We start from the raw sequence: 22,485 nt of genomic DNA, 5'->3' as shown, positions 1-22,485 counted from the left end.
CCCTTTCTCACTCTTCATAACATTAGATTACGCATTGACTCTTGTCTTGATGAATATATAATACCTGCAAAAATTCTTCAAGGAAATACCCATGACATGATAATAGCAAAACTTACCTCATCTTGCAGAGCATATGTTAGTGCTAACCAAAAACAAAAAATTAGAATACAATGAACCTAATGAAATTAGGAGATGAACATGCATATATAGAATATACTTACCTGTAGCTTACCTCTGCTACATCATTTTGATACACCTTGCTCTTTGCTGCCCTAGAAAGTCTGGTCCTTTGCACCCCTTGACAAAACTTGATCTAGTTTTTTCTTGCCTTCTAGAATCACGATATTTAATCTGATGTATCTATGTTATTTCAAATCCCCAATATGTGATCTTCAGTTCTGTAGTAGCCCTCTGAGTTATATTTCCAATGCCACAGGTCTGACCCGATTTGGATTCTTCAAGGCAAAGTTATGCCCAATATCTCATAATGCCCTAATTATGGACTGGTTCAGTAGAGCAAAATTGTACGACGTGTCGTGTGTCACTGTTTCCTCCTTCAGCTCTGAAATTGATACACGAAAAACTAAATTCCGTGCACTATCCACCACTTTTTACAGAATTCCAATCCTCTTCTCATAGAGAGAGTTATGACGATTTTCCCAAGGTCACTTCTTTGAGATGAAATTCGACAACCTGCAAAATCCCTAACTTCCATAGATCACTACTTTTGGAGGATATATGAGATTTCTTTTTATAGAGTTGAGAGGGGCTTCTATAGAGAATGTTGGAGGGATTTTAGGAGCTTAAAAAATTATTAATTATTGACTATTCAATGACCAAAACCAATAATGAGTGCCATGCCACAAATCCATAGGGTTTTAGCCCACTAACTGGGGCTACTAACTTCAAACATGAATATCTCTCAAACCATGAAGAATTACTTGGTGTGCCATATATCAACGAAAAAATCTCGATAAGTAGAATCCATTTAGAAGATCCTTGACTCAAAACAGAGTAAGTTGTCAAGCCAACATTCCCTTGCAAGATCAGGGTAGCCCCTAGTTCTTCTTGGGTTGACATCAATGACAACCTCAGAGCATCTTTCGATCATTCGAAAGAATTTTTAATCACATATCATCACATTCCTAGGCATATGAATACATTAACAGATGCATTGGCTAATTATGTTTTAGATAAACATTTACACAATATGTGAAAAAAAAACATTGTATCATAATAAACAGGAAATATAGCATGCATATATATATAGATATATATATGTCGATAATGCTTGAGTGTGATACATCAACATCCAAAAAATAATATATGTGTTTTGAATACATCTATGGCTTGTAGGCCTCAAAACTGTAAATGCTAAACTATGGAATATTCTGCGTGGTGATCATGATAACATGTTACTGCTCATACTACATGAGTCAGTAATCATCGAATCCAATCTAACACTCCCACTGTGTGCCTCTGATAACGATGAGGAATGTCCTCGATCCGTGCATACTTTGGGATTCCTATGGTCAGGCCCTCCAGATTTCGGGAAATCTCCTCTTTGTTGTCCACTCCTTCCTGATAAGGAGAGACCTCAAACTGTTGTGCCACATGTCTAGCTATAGGGAACATCTCCACTGGTCTTTTCGGTCCAACATATGCAATTACAAAATCAAGATGCCACTAATACATATATGCAAAAAACAATAAAAAACCAAAAACCAAAATTGTTTTGCTCACCTCCATCATCAAAATCTTCTCCCTCTTGGAGTGGCATGTGAGGATTACCATGGAAGTCAGTCCCGTTGTATGGCTAATCTTCCACCACGATCAACTGTCGTCTGAGCCACACGAAGAAGGAGAGCTTGTATGACGTGTTGGCCCCCTCCATTCCTGGGCATTAGCTCGCCCCAATGGACCATCCGTGGATCTCATGGCATCGGGGGGTTCACCTCCACTAGATGATAGTGGAATAGTGGGATCCATTCCAGGAAGAAAGTCACCAGAACAGAACCATATCCAAATTTCCTTAGGTTCCTTGCCTTGCATTTGGATAATTGGAATTTCATGTTAACTTTCATGGCTTCCACCTAGTTGAAGATAGTGGAATCTGTGCAGTCTACTACATACTGGAACTTAGATTTGTTGGACTCGTGTAGTGATTGATCCCCTGCCACTCGATTGATGGTTAATAGCAACACCTTCAATACAAGATTGTTTATCGACATGATATCAATCTTGCCGCTTGTAGACTTCAGAGCTCCCAGAAAATATTTGGCAAGGAGCATGTTTACACTTGCCCTGATGGGCCTGCCTCCATATAATTGGGTTGGTTCCCCTCTATGGGACAATCCATTAATGAAGTAAATATCTGAAGTGTCTAGCTCCAGATCTTGGTCATGGATCACAAATACCTCTCGTCCAACATCCCATAAACTGATCAAGTATTATAGTAGCTCAGGTTGAGCTCGTAGGCCCGGTGTAAGAAAGAACTTGAGGAGCCCATAGTTCCTCAATGCATCCAGACAATTTGGATCTTCCAATGCCAATGAATCTATTCTTTCATGCTCACATTCTTTCCACTCGATCACCATCTTTCTTGTTGTAATTTTCCTGCAAAAACCCCGCATTCAACTTAACATCAGTCCTTGAAGGAGAAATTTCGAATTTAAGGCAATGAAATTGGGCGAAAATTGAAAAATTTTAGTTCGCTGCGCGATGCTACTATTTTCAAAACAGGTGAGACGACAGTGTGAGAGCCCGTGCTAAAATCCCCTGGTTGGCACTATCCCGTGCCTGGATCCTGTACCGATCGAGGGCGATTTTTTTGGGCCAAAAGTCCCTTAAAACCCGAAAAAGATGGTTAAATGCATGAAAAATAGTCATCAATACAAAGAGTAGGGCCACAAATCTTACCTGCAATAGATGATTTGACGATCGGCCTCCTGGATCCGTAGCAATCCGCTCCTGAAGATTTAGGGCACAAGTGGGTAAAAATTGCTCCAAATGAGGTAAAAGAGGTAAATGGTAAAAAATGTTTTACTTTTTCCCTTTTTATAAAATTTTCACCATGTTTTAGGGTTTTAAAAAGTAATTTTTTCACCATTTTTCCTTAGAAATGGATAATGCATTCACTTCTTGTGTAGCGATAGGTGATGGTTTGTCAATGGTGATACGAAACTAGAGTCGTATTTAAGCTCTTTTCCCGACTCGTAAAAAACTAAAATGAAAAGATTGTCGAGTATTTTTCCCTTTTTGACTCGTTAAAGAAAATAAAAATGGGGAGTCTGCTTTAAGCCCTTTTCTGACTCTCAAAACATGAAAAGATTGCCAAGTTCTTGTCATTTTGACCTCATAAATGGTTTCGAAACGTCGTTTACCTAGTATACGTTTACCCCTTTTTCAGGTTGGGATAAACTATTTACAAAAAAGGTACTCCTTGGCTGACATGGTCAAGAGGTTCTTTCGAGTATTGTTTTCTACCTTTTCGGGCTCGAGAGACAACTTTACGAAAAGGGACCTTTTGGAGTTTTCTTTTCCGTGTCTTTTTCAAACTCTCTAAACATGAAAAAGATACCAAGTTTTCCCTTTGTCAAACTTGTTAAACTTTAATGACATCGAATTCGTCACCATGATGGACACGAGCTTCTCCTTCCTAGGGCTTGTTAATCTTACTAGGTCGGATCTATCCGAAGGATGGACTTACATTACAAGCATATGCTATCCCCTTCAAGCTTGTGATAAAAAGTAATTGGGGTACCTTCCAAAATGGTGGGGGAAAATGGAAAATTTTTACCAGTTGTGTCGGCAGCTTGTCACTCTTGAACATGACACTTTTTTGCTTCGTGTTGGGTTGGGATATCCCCACTTCATCATTGACCTTCCTGGTTTGGGCCTCGATTTTTTACCTTTCCATCTGATCTCTGCCACATCATCATGACCTCTGATACTATTGTTGTTGGGAAAAGTATCCATTCAGAATGCCCCTATCCCACTCTAAGGTGTGACAGTGCCTTAGCAACAAACAAGGAAAACTATTTTCGTATTCTTCTTTATGAAATGTAAACAAAGAGGAAGGATGTAACTAACCTGTGTCTTTCGCTAGTTTGTTGATCCAATCGCTCTCTCCTTTGTTCGCTTCCCGCTACCTGCTCTCTCACTGGTCCAGCTTCATCAAGTTCCTGCAAGATCACAAGAGAGGAAAACTACACAAACATAGATTTACATTCATAACTAGTTTAGGATCAGATTTAAACTAAACATGCAAATATAACAAAACATCATTGATATACAAGCATATAGGAGAAACTCAAATAGTTTTATTGATATGATAAGAAAGTCCAAGAGGAGATACAACCAAGTGAGTCCCGATCCAGCATCTACCTCCCAGCAAAGGAATCCCTTCCTCTCCTCCAACAAAGCATAAATCACCCAATGCACTAATCTCAATCTCAAACCAACAACAATTCTCTGCAAAGTACAAAATTCCAGCCTCCTGGATCTCTGGGTGAGGGATCCATATATAGATGTGAGCAGAGAGGATGAGTCATCTTATGTTTTGACTTGTGGCTTCTCTCTGTCAGTTCTTGCTTCCACTTGGAGGTTAAGAGCCTCTTACTCATCACTAGTTGAATTCATTGAGGCAAGTGTCATTGGAGAAGATTCTGGAAGCTTCCAGTGCCTTTCCACCTCGTTGAATGAGCTTGCCATTTGTCATTTCCCGCTCAACGCACCCTGGTAGTGCATTCACCTGCGTTGCAACGCACCTAGCCAGTGTATTTGGGTGCTTTGCAACGCAGGCAGCTAGTGGAGCCTCTGAATTGATCCTGATTTGACTAGTTTTGGGCAATTTCTAGTGGAGAACTTCTGGGAGAAGCTATCATTTGTTGACCTTGTTTCTTTAGGAGCTGGAACAACATCATTAGGGACTTAGGATCCCTTGGTTTATGGACATTTCATGCTTATAGCTGTAAGGCACAAAAATGTCTATAACAACTATGGATCTGAAAGCTTCCAAACTTCAGAGTCATGTCATAGATATGTTTAAGAGTTAATCCTTCTATAGTTTACACTCATTCCTGATTCTCTGTATCATACATAATCATTGCATCCCTAGTCTCATGTTGCTGATGTGGGATACATCATGGCCCTCCTTGGACATGGTCACTTCCTGTCAACTTCACCCCATTATCTGGGAAGCTGGCCGAGAGACTCCCTTCCAGTACCTTAGAGCTTGCATGCCCTAATCGCAAGTTCTTTTCACTCGACGACAAGTTCTCATTATTGGTTTTCGATCGAGTGACTTCACGGGTGTTCGACTTTAGTTCCTTATTCAAACCCCATGAATTGTGCTGCTGGTACCTTGAGAGCCATTGTCATTAATGGTGGTTTCTGTTGTGCTTGTTAACAGTTCACATCATTGATTGGTAATCAAGTGATTTTCTAGAATGTTTGACGTCAACACATCTATTTGCATGCTAGAATTTGTACTTTGATTGGGTCGTGTTGGAGCACAAGACCCTAGGCTCAGATTACACAAGTCTAGGTTGCAGAGCAATGTGACATGATCATGCTTACATACATGTCTCTTTCAGATGGATGGCTGCGACCATACCATGAGTCTGTTATATGTGATCCTTCTCATTATTGGATGGTTGTGACCATACCTTGGGTTTGATATGATCCTTCTTACTGGATGGCTGCGCCCATACCTTGGATCCATTTACATGATATTCTTTTGGATGGCTGCATCCATACCACGATTCATGTATCAGAGATTTCAGTGATGTATATGTATCTATGCTTGCTTGCAGGTTTTTTGACAGCGGTCTCCAGTTCCATGCATCTACTCATAAAGCATTTCACCCCTCACTCTTGTTCGGCCTTCATGCTTTAGGGGGCATCTGTTACACAACATTTTGTCACTGTCCCTATACTCCTTGTTCCTCGATCCTGGAGGACCTCTACAGTGACCCTCATGTGTTTTCCTGCCATGAAGAACATGTCCCTACATCCCTCTTCATCTGCAAAACATTTCCCTCTTACATCATTTCCCAAGAATATTCCTTCAAACTCAGTTTTCAAGACCGGCGCTAGCACTCAGTTTCTTCCCTGCATTGATTTTTAGAGTTTAACACTGGGCCTAGCGCCGAATGGCATTAGTAAGCCATTCATGACCTGCACTGACCCGATTTTGGCAAGTTTTTAAAAATGGAGTTGAAGCTTCCAGGTTTAGAAGCTTCGTGAATGAAAGTCTGGTAAATGGTTGAGCAAGATAGAGATGAGAGAGACTATTTGGGCTCCTTTCCCCTATTAAAATGGAACAAACCAAAAGGGATAAGGCCTATCCCATCATAAGAGGATCCATTTCCCCTCTATCAAAGCTATATAAACTCCTCATTTTCCAACCTCAGCTAGCTAATGAAAGGGCTGAAATAATCTGCAAATCTTGATAGCCATCTTGAGAACCTTAGCCTTCTAGTTTGTGTGTGAAGGGAGAATAAGCTTGTAGTTTTATTTGGTTTGGAGCAAAGGGGAAGAGGCCTTGAACTTCCATTGTTTTGAGGGTGAATCATGAGATGCTTATAGTGGTGCTGGAACCCGGACACATCAAAGGGAACCTGCAACGTCAAGGCTTTGGTTGTATTTCTCTTTGAAGTTTATTTTAATACAACTAATGGTTTATTTACTATATTGTGTGTAATATTACATTTGGTAGCTTAGAACTCCTTGACCTTTTAAGTAGATTGAATTCGATTTTACACTATGTTTGTTGTTGTTTCTTACATGTTTGTTTCAGGTATTTGAATGAAAGGAACGAATGCAAGCTGGAGCAAGGAAGCAAGATCACCATCAAGTGGATTAGCATTATAAGAGGTAGGCCCTCTTATTCAATTCCAATCTAAGGAAATTTACATTAGATTGTATTGTTTGTGGCTAGACCCACTTTCTTGGGCTAGAGGGATCGTCTCTATTCACAGAGAGGATACTCCTACTCCACTTTTGGTGTTTTGTGATTTGCTTGAACTTGATTTATATTTTTGTTTATGTCTAGCGTATGGCCATGCCACTTTTCTTGTGGTGTCATATTGGTATTGGGTTTTCATTATTTTATTCTTGTTGTTTCTTGTTCTTGTCTTTTATGTTTTGAGGGTCTTTGGATTTGATTGGGAAGGATGATGGTTTTTGGAGCTTAGGGAAAGATGAATGAAACTCAATAGGTAATATGAGACTTGAATGATGCCTGGTGCATGTATAAAGGGTAGCTGAAGGTAAGAATATGATAATCATTTGGATTGGTTGGGTTCATTGGTGTAAATGGACAGTGGTAGTATAGTCATGAGAAAGTGTTGTGGTCACCAACAACCCCCCTTCTTCACTTGACATTAGCAATAACATCAAGCAAAGAGGGGACCCTGAATGAAAATCCCAAAAAATACTTTTTTTAAAGTTTTTGTATTTCTCTCCCTAAGGCTCAAATCGCATCGCATGCCTCACACGCGCCCCTTAAAAGAAAAGCCTCCGAGCAATGCGATCGCCGATATGTGATATCGCAAATCGCAAGCATCACGCTATACGACGTAACCATTAAACGAGAACTTGCGATATTTGTGATTTGCGATTTGCGATCTACGATGGCAGCGATTTGCGATCTGCGATGGCAGCGATCTGCGATCTGTGACCTGTGACCTGAAAAGACTTATCACACGATAGACCCATGCATTAAGCACGCGCCTTGAAATAATTTAATAACCGCATGCTTAAGTATCTAGGAATGATTGCGTTACATTTATCGAAGAGTCAAGCTATGATGAATGTCAGAATTATGCATTCATTAGAGATTAATGCTTTCACGTCAAGTCTTTTCATTTCACTTCCCCTTTGCGTAAACTGCAAGACACGCAACTGATATAAGTTTATATGTAGGAAACATCTGAGGGAAAGAGGAAAGCGCCAATTAGATAGCAGAGAGAGAATGCCTCCACAAACGGATGCCACATGCAGCAGAACCACGGATTCCAGGCTATCAGCCAACCGGCACTGATGAAATTAGACTATCCAGGACTCAGAGTCAAAAGCGCACAAAAGCAGCATGTTCAGAAAAGATCCTAAAGCTCAGACCAGGTAAAGCAAAAAGAGAAACGCAAGTGAAGAAGGACGCTTCAGGAAAACCTGGAACAAAGAACGGAAGAAATTCTCGACACAGGGACTTTCCCATACAGCACGATTCCTAACCCACTCAGTCATTCGCACAACCGGAAACCGAAAACGGCAACAGCAAAATCAGTTCGAGAAGAAACTGGGACACGCTAAGTATACACGCGGCGAATACACCCAGCTAGAGAAAGGTTTTCGAAAATATCTTCTGGTCTGCCGGAAGGAAGTGCCAGCTCCTGTTATTTCCACTTTTATCTCCCGAGCGAAACAAGAAGGCGGCCAGCCGACTCTTCCCAGGAAAGCATTACACTATTGACATCACTAAAGAGAATATACAGAAACAGTCAGAAATTAGATTTTAAGTTTAGAAATAAAGTTGCTTTTAGTAAAAGGGCGGTCATTTGAGGCCGATTCCCTAATTTCATGTAATTAAGATTGATTAGTTAGTAGTATTTAACCCTTCTCATGGTTTTTGGAGAAGGGTCCGGAAATCTGTCAAAAAACTTATCCTCAGAACATGCACTTCTGCACCCTCAGAGGAGGTTTTTGATGAATGGATGGATCGAGATTTATTTATGTTTGCATTTTAATATCTGTTACTAATGTTGCACTTCTGTACTCTTAGCAGATGTTAGAACAAGTAGAAATAAATCATTGTTACTTGAAGTTTATTAGTGAAGTTAGTCATAAATGGTACTTTTATCTCTTGGCTAGATTCTGCTAGTATTCCTAAAGTGATATGTGGCTGAGTTCTTTGTATGTTATTGCATGAATGTCTGCATTACCATTTGGCACTTCTGTACGGTGGGGTCATTTATTTATGTTTAACATATAGAAAACTGATTATGCGATATGCTGTTCACAACTACTTTGCCTAACTTCTTATGCAGAATGGTTTATCTTTATCGATTTATATTCTGATATCAGTTGAATGATCTTTATTACCGGATGCTGTTAGAAATCTTTTTAGATCGCATAACGAAAGAAAACACCCCGGGTTAGCGTAGATTAGATGTATTTTTCTTCATTAGATTACATTAGCATAGAGTTAATTTAGCAGTTAGAATTAAGACTAGTTTAGAAGAACCCCCTCCCCTAGATTAATACCATCAAACTCTACGCACACACACACACCCATCACATTGGGAAACTGGTCCCATTACCCCCAGTCGGACCCGCTACTCCAAACGGGCAAGGAGCCGCCAACCAGGTTCTGGACCGGGTGGGTATCCCCCTTGTTGTTGACCTGACCTCGGGGCCCTCAACATTTCTGGCGCTAGAAGGAGGGCCACAGCTATGAATGGCACATAATTCAAAACCCAAATACCATTCTAAGAGCAAATCACCCTCACCAACTTCCCCGACTTCCCCAATACGACTAAACTCGGAACTGGAAGTCGCTCGGACATCCAATGTTGCTATACATCCCGATACATCAAAACAACTTATTGTCGATCCCCCTGAAGTTCAAACCTTGATCCGTAAACTCCAGGGATTCTCTATTTTTAACCAGAAATCTGATAAATCTAAAGGCAGCTTGACTTCGCAATACAACCCTGCTCATCCCCTGACCCGATTGAAGAGTGAAAAGTTTGGCATTCAGCCAACTGAAATCCCTCTCCCCACTAGGAAAAGAGCAAGGAAAACATTTCAAGAGTCTGACAGAGAGACTCTTTCATCCACCTCATCCATTTCAACTCCCTCTCCGCAAAGTCGACCACCCACATCTCCACCTCAAATCACTCATCCATCTTCCACAACTCTTCCTCCACAATCGTCAAAGATCATAACATCTCTATCTTCTCAACCTCAAAGATAATCTTCTACACTTTTACTAACCAGTAACTCAGCGATGGCACAATCTCCATGGAACAACCCTGGGGCGGTTTTAATGCCTCCACCCCTGAGTCCAATACCTGCCCATCCCGAGAAGTGGTTACCAAAGTTCAATCCAGAAAATGGAATGCTAGCTGAAGAGCATATCAATAATTTCATGCTTTCTGTTAATCTCAAGGGAGTTACCAACGAAGACGCCGTGGTCCGACTCTTCCCCTATACGATGCAAGGGACGGCCGGGTCATGGTACTTCTCGTTACCCTCTGGATCTATCACCAGCTGGGATATTTTTCAAAATCAATTTCTCACTAAATTCGGCGATGATAGATCGACAGCGACACTAATCAACGATCTGTCCAATCTTAAAGCTGAGGCTCGGGAACCCATTAAAGATTTTAACATACGGTTCAACAAGATCCTCAATAAAATCCCCGTTGCTTCCCAACCCAGCGAGGAAGTAAGATGCGAATGGTACATCACTGCCTTACCTTCAAACTTGGCCATCTTCGTAGATAGGGCAAGCAAGACAACCTTAGTCGAAAATTTGGCTGAGGCATTAGCAGTCGAAAGACGCGTAGTAGCCCTAGAGAAGAGATCTACAATCGAAGAGCGTAAATCTAAGAAAATCTCTTTCAAAGAAGAAACCAAGAAGAAGCAAACGAAGGATCCTTTCGACATGGAAGGATTACAAAAGGTATTAAAGGCCATGTCAAATGAGATGATTGATATCAGGAAACAAGTAGCAGAATCGTCCCCAAGAAAGCCTTTTAGGAGTTTTAAGAGAAATCCTCCTATGGAGACGAAGCCACCCAGCGTGGTCTCTAACGTGGAATCTGAAGAAGAAGAAGAAGAGAACACCATTGAAACGCATACCGACGATGAAGAAGTGGTGGAACTGCAAGGGATGTGGGATTTCATCCTCCCACAAGAGGAAGATCAAGAAGCACTTCCGGTTAGCACAAGAAGCAGAAATCAACTTGATCCTCCCCAGACTACCCCAAAACAGAAGGGCGCAAGCCCTCCAGCAAAAGAAAAGGTCGCAACAAAGAAGACAACCCCTAAAGCGACCTCATTTAGCCCAGTCCAATCAGAGCAATCGCCTCCATCAAAGACACTAATAGTGTCGGATGAAATGGAGTATAACATCATCGACGACATGAAGAAAACTAGGGCTAATATCACCCTGTACGAGCTGAGCAAATTGAAACACCAACAGAAGATCATGATGAAAGAGTTACACGCCGTACCTACTACGCCTCTACCTACAGCTATAGCTTCCCATAATATAGGAAGACCCCCAATCAACGCGATCAATAAAATCGATCCAAATGACATCGCCTTGATTGGAGGGAGGTCTAGATCTCACACTCCCCCTTTCCTCCTCACTTACGAGATCTTTAACAGAAACGTGCATAACTGCTTGGTTGATTCTGGTGCTTCCACCAATATTCTACCCAAGTCAATATGTGCCAAACTTAATGTTCAACCGCAAAAATCCGCAGTGCGCATAGTTCAACTTGATCGATCACAAGTCGAAGTGATAGGCGAACTTAATCAAGTGAACATAAGACTATCGTCCAACCCCAAGGTATGCCAGGTCATCGATATTCTAGTTGCTGACATCCCTGAATTTTATGGTCTAATTCTTAGCAGGGATTGGTCCGAGAAGCTCCACGGATATTTTTCGACTGACTGGTCGCACATGTGGTTACCCTTCAACGGGAAGCCAAATCAAATAAAGGTTGAACGAGAACTGCACCAAAAGTACATAGTGACGGACCTGGAGGGAGAGAACGAAGCCATAGCATACAATAGCAGCATCATAGGCAACTATTCGGTAGACTCTTTCCTTGGAAATTTCAATGCTCACGTATCACCATATTTAGAAAATTCAGTCGTATCCCAAGTAGAAAACTTTTCCCAGACTGATGATTCAAAATGTGTTAGTTTCTTAGATAACCCTGTAAATACTTCTTTATTTTGGAAATTATATTTTGATGGCTCTAAGTCCAACGAGGGAGCGGGAGTAGGATGCGTCTTGATTAGCCCAGACGGAAATAAGACCATGCTCACATGCAGACTAGAGTTCGATTGCACGAACAACACAGCGGAATACGAAGCCTTGGTGCAAGGCCTATACAAAGCAATCGGCTCCAACGTCAAATATCTTCAAGTCTTTGGAGATTCCGAGATCGTCGTCAAACAGGTACGTAACACCATACACTGCCTATCTAGTCATTTAAAGCACTACCAATCTTTAGTGCAAGATCTCACTGCGCATTTTACAGCATTTAATATTTCATCAATCCCAAGACTTCACAATGCAAGCGCAGACCTGCTAGAAAACGTAGCCTCCAGACTCATTCCCTTCGAAGACTTTAGTCCAGATAGGTTTTCGATAGAATTAATTTTTAAATCGTCTATCCCTGACAACATCACCAACTGGAGAGTATTCAACGACGACCCAGACATCGTAAGTTTCCTTACCTCTGAAGGATCCTACTCAAACCAGATAATCGACGAGGACTGTCATGACCACCAAATACAACAAAATGGCACTGATAACGCCATACCCAAATCAGTGGTCAAATTAGAAGATTTGTATGACTTAAAAAGCCGGTTCAAAAGGTCAGCTAACGCCAAACTTTACAGTTCAACTCTGAACTACGAATCAGTGAACTTAGGAACCGATGAGAAACCCCAAAACGTCAATCTAGGCCAAGGCCTAGCTCCTGAAGAAAAATCAGCATACATCCGTCTTCTACGACAGTACAAAAACGTCTTTGCCTGGAACTACGATGAGCTGAAAACTTATAACACTTCTATCATTCAGCACACTATCCCTATGATCGACAACGAGAAACCCGTCCAACAAAAGCTCAGAAAAATCCACCCCAACCTGGAAAGTCAGATAAAAACTGAGCTGAATAAGTTGTTGAGAGCCAGAATAATTTTTCCGGTCAGACATTCCAAATGGGTATCCAATATGGTACCTGTTAGGAAGAAAAACGAAGATATTAGAATCTGCATCAACTTCCGGAATCTCAACAAAGCCTGTCAGAAGGACAATTTTCCCCTCCCACCTATGGAGCAAATATTACAGGCTGTAGCAGGCTCAGAATTGATGTCTTTCCTGGATGGATTTTCAGGATATAATCAAGTACTGGTACACCCAGACGATCAGCTAAAAACCACCTTCCGAACTAAATGGGGTACCTACACGTATCGAAAGATGCCGTTCGGTCTGATCAACGCCGGCGCTACTTTTCAAAGAGCTATGGATATTGCGTTCAAAGGGTTAATCAATAAATCAGTAGTGATTTACCTGGATGATATAACTGTGTATCCAAAAAACGAAGCGACCATCTCAGAGATTTGAAGCAAATCTTTCAAAGATGTTTAAGGTATGGAATCTCGCTTAACCCGAAGAAATTTTTTTTCGCGTTGAGTGAAGGAAAATTGCTAGGATTCATAGTGTCCAAATCAGGCATTCACATCGAATCTGCCAGAATCAAAGAAATTTCCGAGATATCCATGCCCCATAACAAAAAGACCATGCAATCTTTCCTAGGACAGATCAATTTTGTGAAAAGATTTGTCCCAGATTTTTCACGTATTATTTCTCCTTTACAAAAAATGATAAAAAAGAATTCAAATTTTAAATGGGGTCTAGACGAGCACGAAGCATTTAACTTAATCAAACAAGCCATCATCGACACTCCATCCCTAGCAACCCCAAATTTTTCAGAACCATTTGTCTTATACACGTTTGCCTCAGAGCATTCTTATGCTGCGATCTTGACCCAGGCAAACAAAGAAAAGGCAGAAGCCCCAATTGCATTCTTTAGCTCAAACTTACAAGGTGCTGAGCTGAAATATTCGTACATAGAAAAACAGGCATATGCCGTCTTTAAAGCAGTCAAATATTTCAGACCCTTCTTGCTAAAGGCCCATACCAAGGTCATAGTACCATTCCCGGCGGTAAGAAACCTCCTGATTCAGAAAGATGTGGGCGAAAAGAGAGCAAATTGGATCACCGCCTTGCAAGAATACGACTTGGAAATCAAGCCGGCACACATCGTAAGAGGCCAAGGCTTCTGCAAGATGTTAGCTGGAGCATCGCAAATCCCCGAAGAGTCACCTGAAGAGGTACACGCGTATGAGGTAAGCCTAAAAGACGCAGAATCATTTTATGCCGACATCATTTATTTCCTAAAGAACGGATATGCTCCATTTCACCTGGATCACATAAAAAAGAGAGCCCTGAGGTTAAAAGCCAAACAATACCATCTCGTAAATGATGTCTTATTTAAAAGAAACTATGATTCTGTGCTTCTTAGATGTCTTGAGAAAACTGAAGCCGAAAAGGTTTTGCAGGAACTCCACGATGGACCAACAGGTGGACACTATGCTGGAGAAGCCACCGCACACAAGATCTTACGTGCAGGATACTACTGGCCCACGCTGTTCAAAGACTCGTACAATCACGTGAGAAAATGCCAAGTCTGCCAAACTGCTACAGGAAGACAAAAGAAGTCATCCATGCCACTGCAGCCGGTTAACATCGAATAGCCATTCAGCCAATGGGGCCTGGACATAATAGGTGAGATCGTTCCTCACTCCTCTAAACAGCATAGGTATATCCTCACTGCAACTGACTATTTTACTAAATGGGTAGAGGCAGTTCCTCTCAAGACAGCTAATTCTGAAAACATTGTTGAATTCATAGATCAGTTTATCATTACTAGGTTTGGATTGCCAACGGCCTTAATATTTGATAACGCTTCATATTTTTCTGGAAATACCATGACTGAGTTCGCACTCAAAAGAGGGTTCAAACTGAAGTATTCTGCCAACTACTATCCGCAAGGTAATGGGTTGGCTGAATCAACGAACAAGAACTTGATCAGGATTATCAAAAAGATAGTTGACCAAAACCAAAAGAATTGGCACAAAGCGCTGGTAAACACCTTATGGGCAGACAGAATTACCAAGAAAGCCTCTATCGGGACTTCTCCCTTTAATTTGGTTTACGGGAGAGAAGCAGTTCTTCCTACTCACTTACTCATTCCCTCTTTGTCCTTAGTACAATACGTTGATGAAGTATCTACTTCTCCCTTACAACTAAGGCAAATGGAGGTAATCAAGTTAGAAGAACGACGAGAACAGGCCAAGAAAACCCATGCTCACCACCAAGCGCTGATAAAATCCTCTTTTGATTCGAACATAAAAACCAGAAAAAACTTCCAGATGGGTGATTTAGTTTTGAAGTGGGATAAGGCTCACGAAGAAAAGGGCAAACATACAAAATTCCAGAAGCTATGGCTTGGTCCTTTTCAAATCGTAGAAGTCATAGGCCCGTCGACTTTTGTGTTGCAAGACTTGACAGGCAGGAGAGATTCTCTGCCTGTAAACGGACAAATCCTCAAAATATATTTCCCATAGAAGGTCATCCTTCTGTTTTTTTTAGGATAGTTTTAAATTTTCATGTTAGTTTTCATTTTTTTTCATAGATAGGGCTGGTTGTGAACGATCATAAATAGTATTCATGAAGAAACATACCATTTCTATCTCAGATTTTGATTTCACTTGTATAAATAGCAAAACTTTTCGAAAAATCTGACTTTTATTATTGACAAATAGAGTTAACTTTAACCTGAATATGATGTTAGTTTCAAACTTCACAAAGAAACCTGGGATGAGAGTAACTTTTGGCAAAAATTGTTTTATGCCAATGCTATGAAAAGTATCATCGATAGCAAAATAGCTATTCTCTGCAAAACTGCTGTTCTTAAAACTCTATTATTGTCGTCCAGAGCTTTCTTAAGGAAAAACAATGACTTCCTCCCTGCTAAGGAGAATCGCAGCATCCAGAGAGACAATCCAAGAAAACACTATATCTCAAAGAATAAGAGGTCTCATCATGAGCCGGCTTATCATGATCACAGATATTATAACTTGCTGACTTTGCCACTACTGTCTACCAAAACAGGGCAACGACTCAAGATTGTGCAATTGAAAGACAAGGGGTCTCATCACGAGCCAGCTTGTTCAGCAAAAGTGTAAATCAAGTGAATGACTGTGTCATAATTTGGCCACCAAACCAAGACATTGTTCTTTAGAGAATAAAAAAAAAAAAAAAAAAAAAAAAATCAAAAAAGAAAGAAAAAGTGTCAAAAGGATTTTTCTCTGGAATGTTGTAAATAACCTCAAGCAGGAAAAAGGATCATTGCTGGATAACATGGTAACCCTGTCGAGGCTATGGACGCTTGCGGGCAGCAGAGGCTCTACCTGCGACAAATGAGCATACTTTACAAAGCCAGTACGCAGAGAAGACCTTATTTTGTCTTTGAGGAGACTGAGTAATGACTAGGTATGAATACAAAAAATAACCCAGGGGAAACAAACAATCAGAATGAAATAAGAAGTTGTGACGAAACATCATTGACAGGATAAAAGGTAATACTCTATCTGTCCATAACAAAATTTAGGCATAAGAAAACTTTTCTGTTTTGGAAGTGAAAATGCAATAGAACAAGCAGAGATAACTGGTTCTTCACAGTGAATCGCCATTGTTGTGGTCACCAACAACCCCCCTTCTTCACTTGACATTAGCAATAACATCAAGCAAAGAGGGGACCCTGAACGAAAATCCCAAAAAATACTTTTTTTAAAGTTTTTGTATTTCTCTCCCTAAGGCTCAAATCGCATCGCATGCCTCACACGCGACCCTTAAAAGAAAAGCCTCCGAGCAATGCGATCGCTGATATGCGATATCGCAAATCGCAAGCATCACGCTATACGACGTAACCATTAAACGAGAACTTGCGATATTTGTGATTTGCGATTTGCGATTTGCGATGGCAGCGATCTGCGATGGCAGCGATTTGCGATCTGCGATGGCAGCGATCTGCGATCTGCGACCTGCGACCTGAAAAGACTTATCACACGATAGACCCATGCATTAAGCACGCGCCTTGAAAGAATTTAATAACCGCATGCTTAAGTATCTAGGAATGATTGCGTTACATTTATCGAAGAGTCAAGCTATGATGAATGTCAGAATTATGCATTCATTAGAGATTAATGCTTTCACGTCAAGTCTTTTCATTTCACTTCCCCTTTGCGTAAACTGCAAGACACGCAACTGATATAAGTTTATATGCAGGAAACATCTGAGGGAAAGAGGAAAGCGCCAATCAGATAGCAGAGAGAGAATGCCTCCTCAAACGGATGCCGCATGCAGCAGAACCGTGGATTCCAGGCTATCAGCCAACCGGCACTAATGAAATTAGACTATCCAGGACTCAGAGTCAAAAGCGCACAAAAGCAGCATGTTCAGAAAAGATCCTAAAGCTCAGACCGGGTAAAGCAAAAAGAGAAACGCAAGTGAAGAAGGACGCTTCAGGAAAACCTGGAACAAAGAACGGAAGAAATTCTCGACACAGGGACTTGCCCATACAGCACGACTCCTAACCCACTCAGTCATTCGCACGACCGGAAACCGAAAACGGCAACAACAAAATCAGTTCGAGAAGAAACTGGGACACGCTAAGTATACACGCGGCGAATACACCCAGCTAGAGAAAGGTTTTCGAAAATATCTTCTGGTCTGCCGGAAGGAAGTGCCAGCTCCTGTTATTTCCACTTTTATCTCCCGAGCGAAACAAGAAGGCGGCCAGCCGACTCTTCCCAGGAAAGCATTACACTGTTGACAGCACTAAAGAGAATATACAGAAACGGTCAGAAATTAGATTTTAAGTTTAGAAATAAAGTTGCTTTTAGTAAAAGGGCGGTCATTTGAGGCCGATTCCCTAATTTCATGTAATTAAGATTGATTAGTTAGTAGTATTTAACCCTTCTCATGGTTTTTGGAGAAGGGTCCGGAAATCTGTCAAAAAACTTATCCTCAGAACATGCATTTCTGCACCCTCAGAGGAGGTTTTTGATGAATGGATGGATCGAGATTTATTTATGTTTGCATTTTAATATCTGTTACTGATGTTGCACTTCTGTACTCTTAGCAGATGTTAGAACAAGTAGAAATAAATCATTGTTACTTGAAGTTTATTAGTGAAGTTAGTCATAAATGGTACTTTTATCTCTTGGCTAGATTCTGCTAGTATTCCTAAAGTGATATGTGGCTAAGTTCTTTGTATGTTATTGCATGAATGTCTGCATTACCATTTGGCACTTCTGTACGGTGGGGTCATTTATTTATGTTTAACATATAGAAAACTGATTATGCGATATGCTGTTCACAACTACTCTGCCTAACTTCTTATGCATAATGGTTTATCTTTATCGATTTATATTCTGATATCAGTTGAATGATCTTTATTACCGGCTGCTGTTAGAAATCTTTTTAGATTGCATAACGAAAGAAAACACCCCGGGTTAGCATAGATTAGATGTATTTTTCTTCATTAGATTACATTAGCATAGAGTTAATTTAGCAGTTAGAATTAAGACTAGTTTAGAAGAACCCCCTCCCCTAGATTAATACCATCAGACTCTACGCACACACACACACCCATCACATTGGGAAACTGGTCCCATTACCCCCAGTCGGACCCACTACTCCAAACGGGCAAGGAGCCACCAACCACGTTCTGGACCAGGTGGGTATCCCCCTTGTTGTTGACCCGACCTCGGGGCCCTCAACAGAAAGGTGATAGAAAAGGTAAAGAAAATAGATTTGAGGTGTCAGATTCCTTGGCTATGTTGGGAATTGTTGTTCTCAATGTTGTGCATGTATTACACGGATAAAGGGAGTTCTCATAACCTAAACCTTATGATATTTGGTAATTATGTTGCGATCATGATTATGTTGATGTCTATATATGTATGTATGTTGTTGTCTGACAGGGTCATCAGGGATCATGATTTTTTATGCTAATGTTTATATGTATGTATGTATGTATTTCATTGTATGACAGGGTTGTCAAGGATCATTCTTGTGGAGGAATGATTTCTTATGTATGTGAATGGCATGAAGAGGTTCCTAGCTATGAGGAATAAGGTGGGAAGAGTAGCCTGGCATATCTATGAAGTCAGTACCATGTGAATATGAATTGATATTATGTGATTATCCCATGTCTATATTTATGCTATCGCAGGTAATGTTGAGGGATACATCAGTGGAATAAAATAACTATGATCCATGGCATGTTGGGATAAGCATGGATGGTGGAAAGACACTGGAAAAAAGGTTTCCTGGTAGAGATAGTGTATTCTCTATATGGCTAGTACTATTGTTGTGTATATGTTTTACATGTTGTACCTGAGATGTTGTGTACATGTGGTGTTGTGTACACATTGTGTTGTGCACATGTTTTTTATGCAGTGTTGTGTCCATATGGTTTTGTGCGCATGTTGGATATCTAGTGCTATGTACAAGTGGTTTTCTATGCATGATTGTGCATGTGGTGATGTGTACATGTTGTAAATGGGGTGTTGTGTGCAGGTAATGTTGTTTAAATGTCGTGCATGTGGTTTTATTTACATGTGGCGTTGTGTACAAATTGTGCATGTGGTGTTGTGTACATTGGGTGTTGTGTACATATTGTGCAGGTGGCGATGTGTACATGTGGAATTGTGTACCTGTTGTACATGTTGTGTTGTGTATATTTGGCATGGTGTTACAGGTATTGTGTAGTCATTGTATCACGATAGGTCCGTACGTATATATGTTGTGTTGTACACCGGGTGTAGGTGTATGTGTTGTGTTGTACACTAGGTGTAGGTGTATGTGTGGCATTGTACACTAGGTGTAGGTGTGTGTTTTAGGTGTATGTGTGGCGTTGTACACTAGGTGTATGTGTATGTGTTATGTTGTACACTGAGTGTAGTTGTATGTGTGGCGTTGTACACTAGGTGTAGGTGTATGTGTTGTGTTGTACAATGGGTGTAGGTGTATGTTTTGTGTTGTGAAAAGAGTGTAGGTGTATGTGTTGTATTGTACATTGTGTATGTATATGTGTTGTACAGTGTGATGGGAAAGACATGTATGGTAATTTCTAGCCCTTGTTGTTGTTATTGAGGGTTGAGGCAGTTTAGTCTTAGGACACCCTTGTTGCTATTGAGGGTTGAGGCGGTTTAGTATTTGGATGCCCTTGTTTTTTATACTGAGAGTTGAGGCAGTTTAGTCTCAAAATACCCTTGTTTCTATTGAGGGTTGAGGCGGTTTAGTCTCAGAATATTCTTGTTGCTATTGAGGGTTGAGGTAGTTTAGAATATGGATGCCCTTGTTGTTGATATTGAGGGTTGAAGCAGTTTACTCTCAGGATACCCTTGTTGCTGATATTGAGGGAGGAGGGGGCTTAGCCTCTGGATTCCCTTGTTTCTTAAAGAGAAGGCATTGGGTGCTTGTCAATTTGGAAGCCGATTCAACGTGTATACGTAAATGATAAAGAACAAAGGTAGAAGCAAAGAATAATTGAAAGATAAGTATCAATATTTTATTTCAGTTTAATTATGCATGTGATCTATGAATTTGATTTATGATGGTTGAGTTTGAGCTAACTAGATCTGATATGTTTATACATGATGATTTGATTAGAGAGCTAGTTTTAATTGTTGTGAAAGGAAGTAAATAGAATTGTAGGAAAGCGTGTAAATGCCCAGTTAGGTGGTTAGAATTGATTGCAAGGATTAGCAGTAGTGACAAAAGGAATTGGAATAGGCAGCAATATGTTGATAAAGCACTTTAAGAGCAGGGCCATTGTGTGACACTGGTACCCAATAATGTCCATTGATTTCCATGAGCATGCTATGATCGGTATGATGGCTTTAAGGTAGGGATATGCCTTAGTTTTTGTATCTTCTGATGCAAGGAAACCTTGCCAAGGGATGGATCCCCCGGGAAAGGGCATGCTAGGGAACTTAAAAGGTGAGTGACTACATGGAAGGGGGTGACAAAATTTCTTGAGGGACTATGCAATAGAGAAGGGAAGGTCGAGGGATGGATTTGTTTTGGTCATTAGAAATGCTATATGGAATCAAAAGCACATTAGGAGTGTGCCTTGGAACAATGACTCGATAATTGTTCACTAAGAGAATAGGTAGTGCACAGATTGTGGCGCTAGACATTGGATCCAGGTTTGACTTTGGCTGTGGATTTTGGACTTCCTAGGAAGGAGGTGAATCCTGAAATTACTTTTAGGGTGGAGATGTTAGCCTCTATATTCCCTTGCTGTGGATGCAGGCATCATATCCTTTTATTTGCTGGTTGAGAAAATGTGCATATGTATATATGTGTATTTTATTGTAAATACTTTATTGAGCTGGATTTATAAATATCTATGAACAATATGGTTATTTGCTGGTTGAAGCAAATGTGCATAACTATATATGGATGCTAATGTAAATACCATAAAGAGTTTTGTTATAAAGATCCAATAAGTGGTATGATTACCATGTTTTCAACAAGCTGTTCATTGTAAATACTACAACGAGTTAAGTTATAAATCTCCATGGGTAGTATGTTTTGGTTTTTAGTGGTCTTGCTAGTTTTAGGTGTCATAAAACATCATTGATGGTGTTCCCCTAAAGGGGAGGGATCTGTAACAACCCTGGGTTAAAATTTCATGTAATAAAGTTAATAAAGGAAAAATAAGAACAAGGTCACAGGACACATATTCCAAGCTGAATGTTGGGCAAAACATCCTAGTGGGTGTTCATTTAGTTATTATCGCTAAAGGAAATTGACAAAGGAAATGGAAAAGGCTTGAAAATGAAAATATGCGTTGATTGGCATTTTTGCGCCAAGAGGCGATGTAGAGCCTAGTATGGGGGTAGATCTCACATAAAAACGTAAACGTAAATATAAACGTAAACTTAAATGTAAATGTAAATATAAATGCAAATGTAAACAACCCCGTATGGGGTAGATCTCACATAAAAACATAAACATAAATATAAACGTAAAATTAAATGTAAATGTAAATATAAATGTAAATGTAAATGTAAACGTAATGTTTAACATTTAACATTTTTAATCTAATGTCGGCCCTATAAAATATAAATAAGTTTACGAAAACTCAAAAAATATGTAGGGTAAATAAATACAAATATAAATAAACTCGAGGTACCGTAAATAAATAAAACCACCTTTTATATTTATTCCATAAATCTCTTTATATTTATGAAAACTCAAAAAATATGTTTTGTTTAGGTGAAGCCTATGAGCCAAATACCATGGGACAAATAATTATTAATACCATGGGCCAAATACCATATCTATAAAAGAGGTATGGTAAATAAATAAATATAAAATAGCTATAAAGAGGCATGATAAATAAATAAAAATATATCAAATAGGATTATAAATCAACATCTAATTATATACCAATCCTATGGGCCAAATACCATGGTAAATAAAAGAGATATTATAAACAAATAAACCACAGGTATGGTAAATAGATAAAACATTTGTTTATATTTACTCCATAAACCTCTTTATATTTACTAACACTCAAAAAATAGGTT

This window comes from Pinus tabuliformis, chromosome 3_2, assembly GCF_031772625.1.
Source record: "Pinus tabuliformis cultivar Carrire ecotype Pingquan chromosome 3_2, CPIR1, whole genome shotgun sequence".
Taxonomy (NCBI): Eukaryota; Viridiplantae; Streptophyta; class Pinopsida; order Pinales; family Pinaceae; genus Pinus; species Pinus tabuliformis.
This window is presented reverse-complemented; position numbering follows the sequence as displayed.